Source organism: Myotis nattereri (assembly GCF_964212035.1).
Source record: "Myotis nattereri genome assembly, chromosome: 10".
Lineage (NCBI taxonomy): Eukaryota > Metazoa > Chordata > Mammalia > Chiroptera > Vespertilionidae > Myotis > Myotis nattereri.
The window spans coordinates 47,366,360-47,385,208 of record NC_138085.1 but is presented as its reverse complement, the minus strand read 5'-3'; the positions used below and the strand labels follow the sequence as shown (position 1 = coordinate 47,385,208).

Below are 18,849 nucleotides of genomic sequence, written 5' to 3'. Positions count from 1 at the left end.
AAATCTAAATAGAATAAGAATTAATAGGTTTAAAAATATTACTATTAGAAATTAATCATTTGCCTATCTATTTATTTGCTTTTGTATTTATAATTTGCTTCAATTGATATGCTTTGTACAACAATATGAATGAGATTCAAATAGATAAGAAAATGGGAGTAAAGGAAAATAAGAAGTGAATTAATATTTAACAATCTCTGGTTGGGTAAAAACTTTTAATCTTAGTAAAGGAAAATGTATGTTTTACTACACAATAATTAAAAGTTGCCATAAGCCTTGGCGGGGGTCCTCAGTGGTTAGAGCATCGGCCTACTCACCAGAGTGTGAAGGGTTCGATTCTTGATCAAGGGCACGTACCTGGGATGCAGGTTCCATCCCTGCCCCTGGTCGTGACGTGTGTGGGAGGCAACCAATCAATGTGTCTCTTTCACATCAATGTTTTTCTCACTCCCTCTCCCCTGTGCCTTCCACTGTCTCTAAAAAATATATATACACTCACTCCTTGGGTGAGGATTAAAAAACAATTTGACATAAACGACCAACATAAAATTCCGAAAGTTGAAACCAAATTGGGCAAGTATTTGTAATAAGTATTATAATACAAAAAGCTCGTATAGACCCATAAAATTTAAGGTCCTAACAAATGAACAGGCAGGAGAAATGAATTTTTAAAATTAAAAAAGGGATAAATGACTTAGAAACATTTTTTTAAAAGTTAGCCTCACTAATTAAAAAATGTTGATTAATAGATTTAACTTTTTTTGCTTATTAAAAAAAATTTCCCCCACTTTTTTTGATATGCATACCCAATTTTGTCAAGGGTACTATACTATGAAAGGGGCACTCTCTGGCTTGCTAGTGGGTAATATTTGGCAATGCCCATACCTTTTGATTCAGCACATGCATTTTGAAGACACCTTGCTAAGTGGAAATACATGTATTTAGACTTTTAGTTGTTGTTCAAGTATCTATAGTCCTACTCAAGCTCCATTGGATAATGTCAATCTTACTATTAGATCCCATGGGACCTGGAAAGCACTAGAACCAAAGAAATTCTAGGGGATCAGTAGCTCTCCCTTATCTTTTTCTCGTGGCATCTCAGATTCTCTCTGCAAGTCTTTCCCATTCTCCTTTTCCTGCTAACTTGTTTCTCTGGCTTATCCATAGTTTCTGATTTTACACCATGTCAAATGCAGTTGGCAGGGGGTTCACTTCAACATCACTCAGGAATCTAGGCTGATGGAGACTCCATCTCAATAGTGTGCTTCTTTAATCACTGTGCCAGTGGGAAGGCAACATGGAGAATTGTGCAATGGCACTTACTCTTAAAAGATCTGCCCAGAAGTGATACATGCTATTGCTGTTCACATTTCACTGGCCAGTCACAACTAACTCCAAAGTGAGAAGGGAAGAGCAATCCTACCAATATCCAGGAAGAGAACTGGAATATTTGTGAACAATTCTTGTGATTTCCTCATCAACATGTTTGTGTGCTCACTTAAACTTCTTGTAAATGTGAATTAAATAGAAAGTTATGTTCCTGCAATTTTTTTCTTTTTTTAAATTAAGACATGTCAGCATGTTTACTACATAAAATTATACAAATGAGCACAAATCCACAAAACACATGCATCACGCTCCATTAAAAGCCAGTTGAAAGTTCAGAGGTATCAGTTTAGCAAATTCCCTGTTGAGGCAAAATAGCAAGTAAAAAGGCTTTCTTTTAATCCTAAAAAATGAAGCAAAAAGAAGATCTTGTGAGACAAATTGGAAAAGAGGAAGAATCTAAAGTTAAACTTGGCCTTAGATCATGTTACATGCTCCTCCTTCAACTTGCACAAACTAAAGAATAGGAGAGGTCACAAACTGTTTCTTAGTGGGAAAAACTGCAAGGAAAGCAAAGCAGCTGAGTGGTGAAGAAAACACAACACAGAATATAAAAATCAATAGTTGTGAAAATAATCAAGAAATCATGCTACTAATCCAATTCTGAAGTTTAAGAAACATCAAGTTACCCTGGCTGACATGGCTTGGTTGGAGCTTTGGCCCGCTCACCGAAGGGCCGATGGTTTGATTCTCAATCAAGGGCACATAACTGGGATGCAGGTTCCATCCCTGCCCCTGGTCCTGGCCTGTGTGGGCGGCAACCAATCAATGTGTCTCTTTCACATTGTAATAAGTATTATAATACAAAAAGCTCATATAGACCCATATAATTTTAAGGTCCTAACAAATGAACAGGCAAGAGAAATGAATTTTTAAAATTAAAAAAGAAGGGATAAATGACTTAGAAACATTTTCCCCCCTCTCTCTCCTCCCTTCCATTTTCTTCAAAAAAAAAAAAAAAAATCAATGGCGAAAAGTATTCTTGGTTGAGGATTAAGAAAAACAAAAGGAGAAAGAAACAGCAAGTACTAGCAAATGAGTTAGACATATTAATCTGTTGTGTCTTTTTAAATTACACAAATAAAAGGCTACTCTCTAATTCTTTAGAGGTTTAAATCTGATAGGGACCTATCTACCTTTGAATTGGTCTCATTTCTTAAAACTTAACAACTGATTCCCATCTGAAAAAATATTTTAAAATTCTTAACAATTAAAGCAAGCTTCTTAGCTGCACTTTGATGTGGTTATATAAAATTGTCACAGCATTAATCTCACTAATACCAAGGTTACTGCAATCAAATTTATTTATAAGCATTAATTAAATTTGCTGTCACCATCCCCATTATTGTAATGACAAAGAGACTGAGTCATTTCATTTCTTCAAGAATAATTACATTTACTGAAAGCTTTTAGTAAAACATTTATGATTTATTTCAACAGAATATTCAGGATCCTATATCTATAAAAATATAAGCAAATAGGATTGCATCTTGGCCAATTAATGATGTTCTCCCCAATGGAGTTTTAAATATTTTTTAAAATACCATTAAGGGAATGCTGGTTAAAGTTTATCTCTGACACATTTTTAAAAGCCTGTTAGCAGCTTTGCCATAAAACTGATTTATGGTAGTTGTATTTTTCAGTAACATTTAGAACAATCCAGCACTTAGTATAAATACTCACATCAGCACACTATACTAAAACAATTGTGTAACATTTTGTAAACTAGCTGCAATTTCAATAGCTCTGTTCACCAGCCATGTAACAGAATTATATGTTCTCCTAAACTGTATGCATGTCTTATATATACAAGTATTGTTGTTTTTTATATTCTTCACCAACGACAACCAGAGGAGAAACTGCCTGTATTATCTCTATCGGTGTTTGTAAAATAAGAGACAGGGCTCTTAGCTCAAGCTGACCTCCCCATGCAGCTGCATTTATAGTATCATCACAGTACTTTCCAAACTCTTTTGGAGACTACATATTTCCTGTGTTAGTGTTTGTTAAAAGTGGCAGAAAGCCTTCCACATGGCTTTGCATATATTTAGCAGTTTGACTTCTTCAGGCAGCTACAATAAGAGGGCATTCTGGTCCTTTCCATTGTTCTTCAATGGCTCTATACACAGTGGCCATCAGATGGAATCTGTTCAATTTCCAACTATCTGGCTGCCAATATTTGAGCAAGTTTTTCACTTCCTACATGTCTAGCTCCAGGTAAGTGCTCAGTTTCAGCTTCAGCTATCCTTTCTTTTCACTCCTTTTCCAATGCAATTTTATTTTGTCTGGTCTCTTTTGTGCCCTTTATACCTGAGGAAGACTGAAAGCTGAAAACTTTCCTGGGGCTTGGACATCACACAACATACTCTGCCTCACTCTATTGGTTGAAGAAAGTCACCAGGCCAATCAGGAAAAGAACCTACCTCTTAATGGGAGAAGTGTCAAGGTCATATTGCAAAGGAACACGGCACAGGATAGAAAGAACTAGAGCCATCTTTGCAAACACTGTATCACACAGAACTCATTTTAAAATGCCTCCTTTGTTCAGTGTTCCTCAAAGTAAATTTATATATTGCATATTTGCAATCTAGAACATGTTTCACAAAGAAATAATGGGAAAACTCTAATATACACCTACATAGCACTCTACAGCTTTTAAAGTTCATCACAAATATCTCATTTGATAATTCATTCAACAAATTTCTCTTTTGTGTTGATTATGTGCCAAGCACACTAATATACTGTGGGGTACCAGTTAGATATGATCCTTTCCCTCAAAAAAGTTGAGAGTGAAGATGGCGGCGGTATAGGCAGACGCGTCCCAGGTTGTGTCCCGGAGCAAATGGAGTGAGCAGCTGAAACTAGTAACATCCACCCCGAATTGGCGAAATTGCTCAGCTGGTGAGACAGTTTGCAGCCGGGAAGAGCAGAACTCCTCTGGAAAGGTAAAAAAACCAGGGATTTGGGCAGGAAAGTTTGCCAGACCTCTGAGCCCAGAGAGTCGGAGGGAGACCGCGTGGCAGACAGCCGCGTCCCTTGGGACAGGCACAGCCCCTGATGGGGGAAAGGAGAACCGCGGGATTCCTGGCGCCGCCGGAGGAATTGAGAGCTGGGTTCTGTGATCACAGAGGACTGAGCCTAAAGGGGGCAGCCTGAAGAGCTGACCAGACCATGCAGTCCTGGTAAGAGAAGAAGCTTACAGAAACCAAGCCTTTCCCGTTTCCGCGGTCGGCGTTTGTTTGTTTGTTTTCACTGAATCCTGTTCATGGGACATTTCGGATACAGACACTTACCTGTGCTGAAGAGAGGGAGAGTGTGCGGAGGAGTGGAATCTGGGGAGAGACTGAAGAGAGAGGGGGGCCGGGAGAGGTGGCAGCGAATTGAGTGCTGAGACACCCCTGAGCCCAGGACTGGGGCAGCCATTCTCTCCTGAGAGTGAGACTCCTCCCCCCAGCCCCCAGGCAAGGAGCACAGCCACACCCAGATTCCACCCTGTAGGAGATCAAGGATTAAAATAACCTGATCAGTCCCTGGGAGTTAACAGGGTCAGGCCTATAGAGGGATTTTCAATCCCAGCAGCAACACAGCGCTGGTAACTATTACGCAGCCAGCTCTGGGCAGTGAACTTCCACTGGACAGAGAGGCCCTATAGCCTCAGAGGCCAACCCCAGAACACTGCCACCCAGAGGCTGACCCACAAACTGACTCTTTGCTAAACACAAAATAAGGCAGTCTGGGAAACAAATGCGGCTTGCTTTAAAATAGGGACTGTGGTTTACAACACAGAGGAACAGTGTATCGCAGGGAAACTCAACACTCTCCTGAATACCTGGCAGGTCTAAGGCGAGCCACACTGAAGAATAGAAGAACCGAAGGACCTTCACTACTGCAATTTTTTTTTCTTTTTTTACCTTTTAACTAAGAAACCAATTTTTTTTTCTTTTTTTTTATTTTCTTCTTTTTTTTTCTTCTTTTTTTTTTCTTTTCTTCTTTTTTCCATCACCTGATTTTACCCTTTTAATTACTACCTTCTTATTTTTAACCAGTATTATTACTGCTACCATTTTACCATTTTTTTTAAAGTGCCATTTTATTTTCTCTTTATTTTATTTTGGGATTAGTGTTCTCCATTCTATTTTCATCGTTATATTATTGGTTGTTTCTAGTTTGCATTCATCTCCAGGGAGCTGTTGCTGGAATTTGTTGGGATTAATGGCTGTTCTATAGGAGTATTCTCCTCATATAAAAAAGTTTCTTCCCCTCTTCCACTTCATTCTCTCTTTTCGCTCTTTTTTTTTCTTTTCTTTTCTTTTCTCGCTTTTATTTCCCCCCCTCCTTTTTCCCAATTTCATTTTTGCACTCCTTTTTTTGGTCCCTACTTTTCTTTTCTTTTTTCTCTTTTATCTTTTTCTCTTCCTTCTTCCTTATCCCCTAATTCTCTTAATTCAGGTGGTCACCTTTATTTGGGGTTATTAATATCGTGAATATATTTGTGTATAGTGCCTGGTACGTGGTGCCTTGTTGTGTTGTATTTTGTGCCTTTAAATCAACGCAGCAGATCCAAGCAACAGCAACCTCCTGAGCACCAACACCCTCTGCTGAGGAACAGCAGCTGTACGTGAAACCTCGGCCACCAGCCAGAGAAGCCACCACAGCTGTGAACAGCACCCACCAGAGGAGCTGCTGCCAACTGAAGAGCAGCTGCTACCGCAACCGCCCGAAGAGCAACCACAGACCAAGGAGTCACTGCCACCAAGGGAGCAACCACTGAACGACTCAACGTCTAGATATGTCAGTGAGATCAAACATGGGTAGACAAAGAAACCCCCAAAGGAAAGAGAAGGAGGACTCTCCAGAAAAGCAGCTAAGTAATACAGAGGCATGCAACATGACAGACAAAGAATTCAGAATAAGGGTCCTAGAGTGCATAAACCGGATGGAGGAAAAAATCGACAACCTCTGCAAGAAGCAAGAAGAAACAGATGAAAAAATCGATAACATATGGAAGAAGCTAGAAGAAACAGATGAAAAAATCAACAACTTAAGTAAGACCCAAGAAGAAATGAAGAGTGATATAGCTGCAATGAAAAACTCCATTGAAAGTATCAACAGTAGACTAGGAGAAGCGGAGGACCGAATTAGTGAATTAGAAGACAAGGAAGCAAAACACACCCAAAATGTACTGCAATTGGAGAAAAAAATTAAAAGACAGGAGGAGAGCCTAAGGGAGCTTTGGGACAACATGAAACGAAACAACATACGAATAATAGGGGTACCAGAACAACAGAAGGATGAACAAGGATTAGAAAACCTATTAGAAGAAATAATATCAGAAAACTTCCCTGAGGTGGGGAAGAAAAAAGCCACACAAGCCCAGAGAGTCCCAAACAAGGTGAACCCGAAAAGACCCACACCAAGACACATCATAATTACCATGGCAAACGTTCAGGACAAAGAGAGAATCTTACAGGCTGCAAGAGAGAGACGGAAAGTTACATACAAGGGATCTCCCATTAGATTGTCAAATGATTTCTCAACAGAAACACATCAGGCCAGAAAAGAATGGACAGAAATTTACAAAGTGATGCAAAGCAAAGGACTGAATCCAAGAATACTCTATCCAGCAAGGCTATCATTCAAACTTGAAGGGGAAATAAGAAGCTTCACAGACAAAAAAAGGCTAAGGGAGTTTATCACCACCAAGCCAGCAATGCAAGGAATGCTAAAGGGACTGGTATAAAAATAAGAAATAAAAAGCAAAGAAAGAAAACAGCCACACAAAAACAGAAATGGCTACAAACAAGTACCTTTCAATAATAACTTTAAACGTAAACGGACTAAATGCTCCAAACAAAAGACATCGAGTGGCTGAATGGATAAAAAAACATGACCCATACATCTGCTGTCTACAAGAAACCCACCTCAATAGAAGGGACTCACACAGACTGAAAGTGAAAGGATGGAAAAATATCTTTCAGGCAAATGGAAAGGAAAAGAAAGCTGGGGTAGCAATACTTATATCGGACAAAATAGACCTCAAAGTGAAGGCCATAAAAAGAGATAAGGAAGGCCACTTCATAATACTAAAGGGATCAATACAACAAGAAGATATAACTCTGGTAAACATATATGCACCCAATGCAGGAGCACCCAAATTCATAAAAAAACTCCTGGAAGATATCAAAGGAGAGATCAACAACAATACAATCATAGTCGGGGACTTTAATACACCACTGACAACACTGGATAAATCCTCTAGACAAACAATCAGCAAAGAAACAGCAATCCTAAATGACTCACTAGATCAGATGGACTTAACAGACATCTTCAGAACACTTCACCCCAAAGCCAGGGAATATACATTCTACTCAAATGCTCATAAGACATATTCAAAAATAGACCATATATTGGGTCACAAGCAAAGTATCCCCAAATTCAAGAAGATTGAAATCATAAAAAGCGTCTTCGCAGACCACGATGGCATAATATTAGAAATAAACTACAATAAAAACAACCCAAAATACTCAAACACCTGGAAGCTGAATAGCATGCTATTAAATATTGATTGGGTTACCAATGAAATCAAAGAAGAAATTCGAAACATCCTGGAAACTAATGACAATGAAAACACAACAATCCAAAACCTATGGGACACAATGAAAGCAGTCCTGAGAGGGAAGTTTATAGCTCTACAGGCCTATCTCAAAAAACAAGAAAAAATGGTAGTAAATCAGCTAACTCTACAACTCAAAGAATTAGAAAGAGAGCAACAAGAAAACCCCAGAGTGAGCAGAAGGAAGGAGATAATACAGATTAGAGCAGAAATAAATGACATAGAGACCAAAAAAACAATACAGAAAATCAATGAAACCAAGAGCTGGTTCTTTGAAAGGATAAACAAGATTGACAAACCTCTAGCCAGACTCACCAAGAAGCAAAGAGAAAGGACCCAAATAAACAAAATCAGAAACGATAGAGGCGAAATAACAACAGACCCCACAGAAATACAAATGATTGTTAAAAAATACTATGGACAGCTCTACTCCAACAAACTAGACAACCTGGAGGAAATGGACAAATTCCTAGAAAAATACAACATTCCAAAACTCAATCAGGAAGAATCTAAAAATCTCAACAGGCCAATAACTATGGAAGAAATTGAAGCAGTCATCAAAAAGCTTCCAGCAAACAAAAGCCCAGGACCAGACGGCTTCACAGGGGAGTTTTACCAAACATTCAAGGAAGAACTAAAACCTATCCTCCTCAGACTACTACAAAAAATTCAAGAGGAAGGAACACTTCCAAGCTCATTCTATGAAGCCAGCATCACCCTAATACCAAAACCAGGTAAAGACAACACAATGAAAGAGAATTACAGGCCAATATCCCTCATGAACATAGATGCCAAAATCCTCAACAAAATCTTAGCAAATCGGATCCAGCAGTACATCAGAAAGATCATACACCATGACCAAGTAGGATTTATCCCAGGGATGCAAGGATGGTACAGTATCCGCAAATCAATAAACGTGATACATCACATAAACAAATTGAAATAAAAAAACCACATGGTCATATCAATTGATGCAGAAAAAGCATTTGACAAAATTCAACACCCATTTTTGATAAAAGCTCTCAGCAAGGTGGGAGTAGAAGGATCATACCTCAACATAATAAAAGCCATATATGACAGGCCCACAGCCAACATCATACTCAATGGACAAAAACTAACACCGTTTCCCCTAAGAACAGGAACAAGACAGGGATGCCCCCTCTCACCACTCCTGTTCAACATAGTACTGGAAGTGTTAGCCATTGCAATTCGGCAAGAAGAAGAAATAAAAGGCATTCAAATTGGAAAAGAGGAAGTAAAACTGTCCTTATTTGCAGACGACATGATATTATACATACAGAACCCTAGAGACTCCATCAAAAAGCTACTAGACTTAATACATGAATTTGGCAATGTAGCAGGATACAAAATTAACCCCAAGAAATCTGAGGCATTTCTATACACCAATAGTGAACTTTCAGAATGAGAGATTATAAAAACAATCCCGTTTACCATCGCACCAAAAAAATTAAGCTACCTAGGAATAAACTTAACTAAAGAGGTAAAAGACCTCTACTCAGAAAACTACAGGACGTTGAAAAAAGATATAGAGGAAGACATAAACAGATGGAAGAACATACCGTGTTCATGGATTGGTAGAATCAACATCATTAAAATGTCCATACTACCCAAAGCAATCTATAAATTCAACACACTTCCCATTAAAATACCAACGGCATACTTCAGAGATCTAGAACGAACTCTCCAAAAATTCATCTGGAATAAAAAAAGACCTCGAATAGCTACAGCAATCCTGAAAAAGACCAAAGTAGGTGGGATCTCAATACCAGATATTAAGTTGTATTACAAAGCCACTGTTCTCAAAACTGCCTGGTACTGGCACAAGAATAGGCATTTAGATCAATGGAATAGAATAGAGAGCCCAGAAATCGGCCCGAACCAATATGCTCAATTAATATTTGACAAAGGAGGCAAGAACATACAATGGAGCCAAGATAGTCTCTTCAATAAATGGTGTTGGGAAAATTGGACAGATATATGCAAGAAAATGAAACTAGACCACCAACTTACACCATACACAAAAATAAACTCAAAATGGATAAAGGACTTAAATGTACGACGGGAAACCATAAAAATTCTAGAAGAATCCAAAGGCAACAAAATCTCAGACATATGCCGAAGCAATTTCTTCACTGATACAGCTCCTAGGGCACTTGAAACTAAAGAGAAAATGAACAAATGGGACTACATCAAAATAAAAAGCTTCTGCACAGCAAAAGAAACCATCAACAAAACAACGAGAAAACCCACTGTGTGGGAAAACATATTTGCCAATGTCATATCTGATAAGGGCCTAATCTCCAAAATTTATAGGGAACTCATACAACTCAACAAAAGGAAGATAAACAATCCAATCAAAAAATGGGCAAAGGACCTAAATAGACACCTTTCAAAAGAGGACATTCAGAAAGCCAAGAGACATATGAAAACATGCTCAAAGTCACTAATCATCCGAGAGATGCAAATCAAAACAACAATGAGGTACCATCTCACACCTGTCAGACTGGCTTTCATCAACAAATCAACAAACGACAAGTGCTGGAGAGGATGTGGAGAAAAAGGAACACTTGTGCACTGCTGGTGGGAATGCAGACTGGTGCAGCCACTATGGAAGACAGTATGGAGTTTCCTTAAAAAACTGAAAATGGAACTCCCATTTGACCCTGTGATCCCACTCCTAGGAATATATCCCAAGAAACCAGAAACACCAATCAGAAAGGATATATGCACCCCTATGTTCATAGCAGCACAATTCACCATAGCTAAGATCTGGAAACAGCCTAAGTGCCCATCAGTAGATGAATGGATTAGAAAACTGTGGTACATCTACACGATGGAATACTATGCTGCTCTAAAAAGGAAGGAACTCTTACCATTTGCAACGTCATGGATGGAACTGGAGAGCATTATGCTAAGTGAAATAAGCCAGTCAATGAAGGAGAAATACCACATGATCTCACTCATTCATGGATAATAGAGACCATTATAAACTTTTGAACAATAATAGATACAGAGGCAGAGCTGCCTCAAACAGATTGTCAAACTGCAGCGGGAAGGCCGGGGAGGGTTGGGGGGCAGGAGGTAGGGGGGTAAGAGATCAACTAAAGGACTTGTATGCATGCATATAAGCATAACCAGTGGACATAAGACATTGGGGGATAGGGGAGGCTAGGGGACTGTCTAGGGCGGGGGGATAAAATGAACATATATGTAATACCCTTTGTAATACTTTAAGCAATAAATTAAAAAAAAAGTTACAGTCTATGTAAGGAAAAATATATATTTAATAGGTAATAACAATCAAGTAATAATAATATGAGATTAATGTTATGGGAAGTCAACACAGGAAATAATTATCAGTCAGACTCTGTGCCAACATTGAGTGAGATGATATTTATGATAATCCTGAAAGAGGCAAGGCAGGTAATTAGTTGTTATTCTTATCTTTAAGTGAGGAAACTAATTAAGGCTCATAGAGTTAACCAAGTAATTTATCCCACATTTTCAGGTTCTAAGTGGCAGAAGTAAAAAAAAACAAAACACAAAAGGCTATTTTCCAAATACTGTTTTTTCCAATATTTTCTTCTGCCACCCTAGAAACCAATATTATTATGAGTGCCCGAAACATAAAAAACACCAATAATTAAAAAAACATATAGGAAGGTACATATTTTATAAGGATTATTTTGAAGAATCTTCAGTATTTACAGATTTAGAGATTGATCATGTAATGTAATAACATGCCTAATCTAGCACACCGATCTATACAACAAGGAATTCTGCTTATTTCTTAAATCTCTCTACTCTAGAATCTAGACTGTTACCATTTGGGTTCACTGAGTACAGAAAAAGCCATTTAAAAAATAATAACTGAAGGGGCTCTTTAACATGACTATCTAAAGCCAACAAAAGAATTAGATGAGAATGACTAACTGAATTTCTACTGTAGAATGAAATATGCTATATCCAGTTTACTAAGCAATGAGCTTAATCAGGAATATACACGTTTTGGCCTCAAATTCTCTTTGGAATAAGAAAGGATATAAAGTATAAATATGTGGAAATATGTAATGTATATCAACATACATACATATATATGTACATGCACACAAAAATTTTAAGTAATTATCAATGTGACTTTAGAATTGTTTTATTCCTTTTCACTAGGAAACTGGTAAAAGCCTCAAGCTAACAAGGCTTAAGGGAAGTTTTGATCTACATGAATCCTTTCTTCCTTTCATTGCCCTGTTACTCAATTTTTGGCTTCATATGGGCTTCATTGCATGCTGGTGTGTGTTAGAAAGGCTCACATATCAAATGGTCTAAAATCTCTTAGTCTCTCTGTGATGCTCCAAATCCAGACAGTAGTCTTCAATAAATGTATTTCTATTATTCAATTAATCTCAGTTTTCAGTTTGTTATTGTACTGATCCATGCAAAGCTAGGCTTGCTGATCTCTAATATTTTTCTCTTTAAAAATTTGGTTCAAAGTCACTGATAATTAAAAATGGCCTCTTTCTTTGTCTCTTTCTTTCTTTCTTCCTTTCTTTCTTTCTTTCTTTTTTTTTTTTGTGTCTGACCAGCAGTGATGGGAGGAGTAATATAGACCAGAATTTTCTAATTCTATGCTTCAAATGGCTTACAGCTGTGAGGCATGATATTGGGATTCCTCTGAGTTGGTTGCCTCAAGCTGCTAGCAGCCTTTATCAGAGGGTGGCCCAAGAGATGCAGCAAATCTACAGGTGGAGTGAATGATGAAAAACATCCAGTAATTCCATAGCTTCTTTCCCATGGTGAATAACAGCATACAATGCTTGGTAGCTGGCGGCTAAAGTAGATGTCCAGATAGTAGAATAACTCCTTGGCTGTGCTTAGCACATTGCATCCAGCATGGAGCTCCTGGATGGTGCAACTCTGATGGCTTTCAAACTCTTACTTCACTGGCATCAGATACTTCTGATTGTTTGCAGCTGATGTGGCCTTTTAATGGGATCCAAAATAGTTTGATCTAACTAATCCAATAATGCATGTATGTTTTATGAATTAAAGTTTCATCATTATTTTAAAATACTTGATAGAAAAAAGTTCAATTTAATTTACATGTTAGGGACAGTAGCATCAGCTTACTCACCTAGAAGTATAGTCTATGGGGGAAAATAGATATTTAATCGGTAAAAATAATCAAGTAATAATAACGTGAGATTAATGTTATGGCAAGGCAACATAGGAAATAATTATCAGTCAGACTCTGTGCCAATTATCAAATCAGATTTCATCCTGTGGCTGTCAATAAAAAAAGAGCTGTTAGAGTCTCTGATTATAATTTCATACATTTTTAAATGGTTGCAAAAGAAATGGTTAAAAAAATTTTATCACCAGTTGTGCAACGTTTTTCATAAATGGTGACTGTGTTTCCTTTGGCTGATGAAACAAATGACCACAAACTGGGTGGTTTATAACAACATATATTTATTCTCTTACAGTTATGAAAGCCCAAAGTCTGAAATGAGTTTCCATGGACTAAAATCAAGGTGATACCAGGGCCACCCACACCACCTCTTGAGGCTCTAGGGCAGTGATGGCGAACCTTTAGAGCTCGGTGTGTCAGCATTTTGAAAAACCCTAACTTAACTCTGGTGCGGTGTCACATATAGAAATTTTTTGATATTTGCAACCATAGTAAAACAAAGACTTATATTTTTGATATTTATTTTATATATTTAAATGCCATTTAACAAAGAAAAATCAACCAAAAAAATGAGTTTGCGTGTCACCTCTGACTCATGTCTCATAGGTTCGCCATCACTGCTCTAGGGGAAAATCATGTCCTTGCCTATTCCAGTTTCTGAATGTTTTCTTCATTCCTTAGTTCATGCCCTCAAATCACATTGCCTTTTCTCTTCTTGCTTCCATCATCACATTGCTTTTTCCTTTTTGTCTTCAAATCTCTCTCTGTTTATATTTTACTAGAGACTCAGTGCACAAAATTCATGCACCGGTAGGGTCCCTAGGCCTGGCTGGAGATCAGGGCCAATTGGTGCCTTCAGGCTGCTGGCCAGGGCCTTCCTTCATTCCGCGCTGCCCCTGGTGGTCAGCGCATGTCATAGCGAGTGATCGAACTCCTGGTTGGTCAAACTCCTGAGGGGATAATTTGCATATTAGCCTTTTATTATATTGGATAAGGGCACTTGTGATTACATTTAGGACCCATCCAGGATAATTTCTCCATCTTAAAATCCTTAATTTAATCAGTTTTGAAATACCTGTTATCATCTGAGGTAACATTCGCAGGTTTCAGGGTTTAAGAACTGGATATCTTTGGGGGCCATTATTCAGTCAACCACAGTGATTTCAAGAATTTGAAGAGATTATCATTTTGAAAGTCTTGATCAGAAACTATGTGTAGCTATTTTAAACATAAAACCCAATTCAAAAAGTTTATGTTTATGAGGAAGTTCAAATTTCTCATTCAAAAATTTGAAAAGATTTTATCTTAAAAGTTTTATACAAATTATATGTAATATTTCTCCTATTATTTGCATTCATTTTTATTTTTATAATTTCATGTATTTTTTAAGCAATTGATTTTCACCATGTTCAATATAGATATCCACAAATTCCCTCCAGGCTACCCTAATTGCCATACGAATATTATCATTTCTCTCTGTGTCATGATGGGAAAAGTTTGGGAAATAAGTGAGCAGAATCCTTATCTATTATACTAGGAAGTTGGAACATTTAATGCCTAAAATCCAGAAACCAAAGAAATAGCAATATAAGCATTTAGAAATAACTATATTGTATATATAACTAAGGTAATTTTCAGAAGAAAATGGTGCAGGGCTGGATGAAGAGAGGTAAGGCAAGAGTACAGTTATTTATTATCAGCATTTTGGTACTAGTGAGATATTTTTTTAAAGAACTATTTTATTTTTTAGACTACCTTATTTTTTTTAAGGACTACCCAAGAATATATTTTAAAAGAACTACCTTTTTTAAAAAAAATACTACTCACTCATTAGCAGTCCGTCTCAAAGATAATATTTGATATCTTTTTCCAGTTAACACTATTTGGTTGTTTGGACTCAAGTGAAATGCCCTATTAAACATTTCTAAAAAGTCAGTTAAAAATGGTATCAGAACTTAACATTATTATGCCACAGTTTTTCCTGTGGTGTTTTCTCTAAATATGTCATTTTCCTTTTCATTCTAGAAAAGGAAAAATAGTGTTACTTTTTTATTCCCTAATTTATATTACACATTTAATGATATAAATTGCCTAATTATTTAGGCCTCATTCAAAGGATAATCCTGAGAATCTTCTCTTTAATATTTAGTTAGAATGGTGAGTGTGAAATGTTTAAAATAAATTCCCTGAGGCTAAGTTAGGAAACAGAAGTTCTTTATCCTTCCCTTCCCAGTGGTGGCACAGGCAGGAAATTTAGTAAGCTGACCAGAGGCAGAGATGTTTGGAAAACCATCAAAAGACATTTGATGGAATGCACAATAGGGCATCTTTAATATGGTTGAAAGAGAAAAAATAGAGTTAAACTGAATGCTTTCCTATTTCACAGCTCTTTTCTATGAGGATTTCAAAGTCACTAAGAATAAATAACCTCATTATCTATACATACATCACTACAGAAAAGAATAATGTCTATTCTCTTAGTAGTTTAGTAAGAGATGTGTTATTTCTTAGTGTGCTTTTTTTTTTTGTATTTCCAAATTATAATTACATAATGATCTATGTTTGTTAAAAACCCTGAGCGAATACAGGATTTTTTAAATGGTTATTCCTGTGCCTACTCACCAGAGGAAATAACTCTCCTGTCTCTACAATCAAGGGGGGTCTGGAGATGCAGTTTGGCACATGAGAGAGATACAATTCCATGGGCATCACCAATCCTCATCAACACTCTCCTCGGCATCATACAGAACATGAACATGAGAAACAGGAGACAACATAGTAAGGACCTGTCTTCTAAGCAACTTTCAGAGGAGAATGTAGAGTAGAATTCTTGATGTGAACAAGATAATGCATGTTGTGGTTAAACTGCATTCTTGAGAGCCTGATGATTTTTAAAAACTACTTAGAAGATGGGTTTTTCAACTCTTTAGATAATTATCTGTAATGTGAGACAACCCTGTTTTTAAAGCAGCTTAGTTATTTGAAATAATTGCTACTGTTGTGATATACAAGTTATATAACCTTCCGATGTAATTTAATTTCATACTATGAACAAATCGAAGGATATGTCATAATTTAAATTCATAACTTATTTCAGCAAACTTCCTGATTCATTAACAACACGATGCTGGCAACAGGAAAGAATGTAGTCTTTCTCTTCCTCAAGTATTTGGAAACGTCGTTCATTTTTAGACTACTCATTCATTAGTAATCCATCTCACAGGTATTATTTGATAGCTCTTTCCAGTTAACCCTGTTTGGTTATCTTTTGACTCACGTGAAGTGCCCTATTGTTAGATCTAATCAGTAACTGGCAATTTCTGACAATAGTAGCCCCCTCTTTCCTCTTTCATGTGAGTGACCTAGGATTTATGATGGATACAGGTGGGAGCCAATGCTGTGTATTGAGTGTGGGCAACAGTCTGGTATATAATTGTTACCTGGCCTCTTGGTGAAACACTTCAGGCATGACTGAAAATTTATGTGTCTAACATGTTATATAAAACTGCATTGCTTTATTTTCTTGTGTGTAGGGAATTGGGGTAGGATAGACAAAAAACCCAAACCCATACACATTACTGATCTGTACACTTATTTCATGCTTTAGCAATTTTTAAACCACCCCTTATTGGATAATGACTATGATGGGTAGTTAGCAAAGCTTACTGTCAAGTCATCAGAATGTTGCATTTGCTGCTACTATTTTTATACGTTGGCCTAAGTTGATATTCCAGGTGGAAATAACTGAAACAAATACCTCTAAATATAAATTTTAAAAATCTTGTTTACAGCTCTCAAAGAGTAAAGAATACAATACTGGAGTTAAAAAGATTTAATGGCAAGAAATTGGTCATTCAGTATATACTTACTAAGTGTTTGCTATGTACCAGACACTGTGCCAAACACTAAATCTAAAGGGCACAAAAAATGGTTAGACATAGGGCAATAGTCATTGTCTCCTTGTTGTCGACAGAATGTTCTTATGTAAAAAAAATAGAAAATGATATGGCAAGGTTGTTATACATGCCAGGACTAGTTAAATGAAACAAATTTTCTCAGGTTTCCAAGGGGAATTAGAAAGAAGGAAAGAGAAAGGTATAGCAGAATTTATATCATCCTTAGATGGTAGCATATGGTACCAGTGAAATACTGGCTGTCAGGCTTCTTTTTAGTTTACAATCCATTACAATTCATCCCTGAACACACACTCCTTCCCAGCCCCCCATCTTCGTCCTCCTTTAGATACCCCCAAGTTTCTCCCAAGGTTTATCTGTAAATCTATCTATGCATTTTACAGATTTCTAATGATATAGATAGCAGCATCATACACCTTGACAGGTAACTCCATAGTAGTGTATTATGGGGGAAAAAAGGGGGGTTGAACATACACACACACACACACACACACAGCACAATTTTTCAAGTATTAAATGTATAGATATATAGAGAATTAGGCAACTGCCTTCTAAACCGACTTGAAATTGCTCCATGGCCATGGTCTCTCTTCCTTAACCCCACATGATCTGCCAAGTGAGGTTGTTTCTAGTGGTTCTGAGGGAGTGGGAGCCTCTTTTACAAAATCTTTTGGGGTTCAAGATTAAAAGTAAGCCACTGTATGAGGAAATTCCATTTACAGGGCACTATTTAAAAATAATATTTAGGAATATAGCTTGTAGTAGTCTCTTAACAGGCAGCATCTGGGTGGTTATAGACTTAACCATTCAAGACAGGTACTTACTTTTTGGAAATTTCTTGAGGCAGCACATGTACAACATCCTTTGGTATCATATCTCAATATATAATTACTCATAAATCAAGATGTCATTCTTAAGTATTATCAAATGCTCTTTCCCAATTAAAACTCACTTCCTCTCCCTTAATCTTCTGCAAAGATAAAAAATAATTGATCTTCCTTTTTACAATAAACCTTGTATAATTAAAGATTCTTCATTGTCCTTTATCGAGTGCAAGCTAAGCAACCCTGTGGGGCCCAAATTTTTTAGTGGTGTTTTATTTTGGTGTTAATGCAGATTGTTAAATCCTGCTTACTTGGAGCTGGAACAATTTCTCTACTGTACACAAAAGATGTGGAGATTCTGGTTAAGATCTTCAGTCCCCAAATGCCATTCTTAAAATGCAGGCATCTGGATTTTAGGTACTTCTTTGGTTTTATTTGGGGAAATTATTTTATAGCTGACAGGTCTTTGGGTGTAATCTTTTTGGATTTCACATAAGAAATACAGTGACAAGAGTTGTCATTCTCTAGTATGAGAAATGAATCACTGGCCTGTTCTGTGTTGTCTAATATTTATATATAAATATGTGGCACTCAAAAAAATTAGTTTGTTTAGAGAATGTGTCATTTAGAAATTCTCACTTTACCTTTGTTGATTAGTGTGTTGTCCAGACTCTTCCAAGAACCACCTGGTTTACTGAAGGCACCTAAGAGAGGGCTGACAATTCACCTGCCCTGATGTAGGTTGGTTGAATCATGAAGCATAAAATCTAAAATGCACCCACTGACCGGTGCACTGAATCTTACAAGAAAGGCGGGTTCGCGAGTGCGGGGCGGCCCTCGGGCAGACCCCGGCCACTGCCAACATTCTGTCTTTTAACATCCTCGCTCTGTAAGGACTTGGCG

The 18,849-nt window shown here is 37.3% G+C and overlaps 1 pseudogene across 1 annotated transcript; it reads right to left on the bottom strand.

Moving 5' to 3' along the window:
- Nucleotides 1-3,083: 3,083 nt before the first annotated feature.
- Nucleotides 3,084-3,880, bottom strand: LOC308525892 (deubiquitinase OTUD6B-like; annotated as a pseudogene). Its single transcript has 2 exons — nt 3,810-3,880; nt 3,084-3,725 (listed from the first exon to the last, which is right to left on the bottom strand). The product of its transcript is annotated as a deubiquitinase OTUD6B-like (transcript).
- Nucleotides 3,881-18,849: the final 14,969 nt, after the last annotated feature.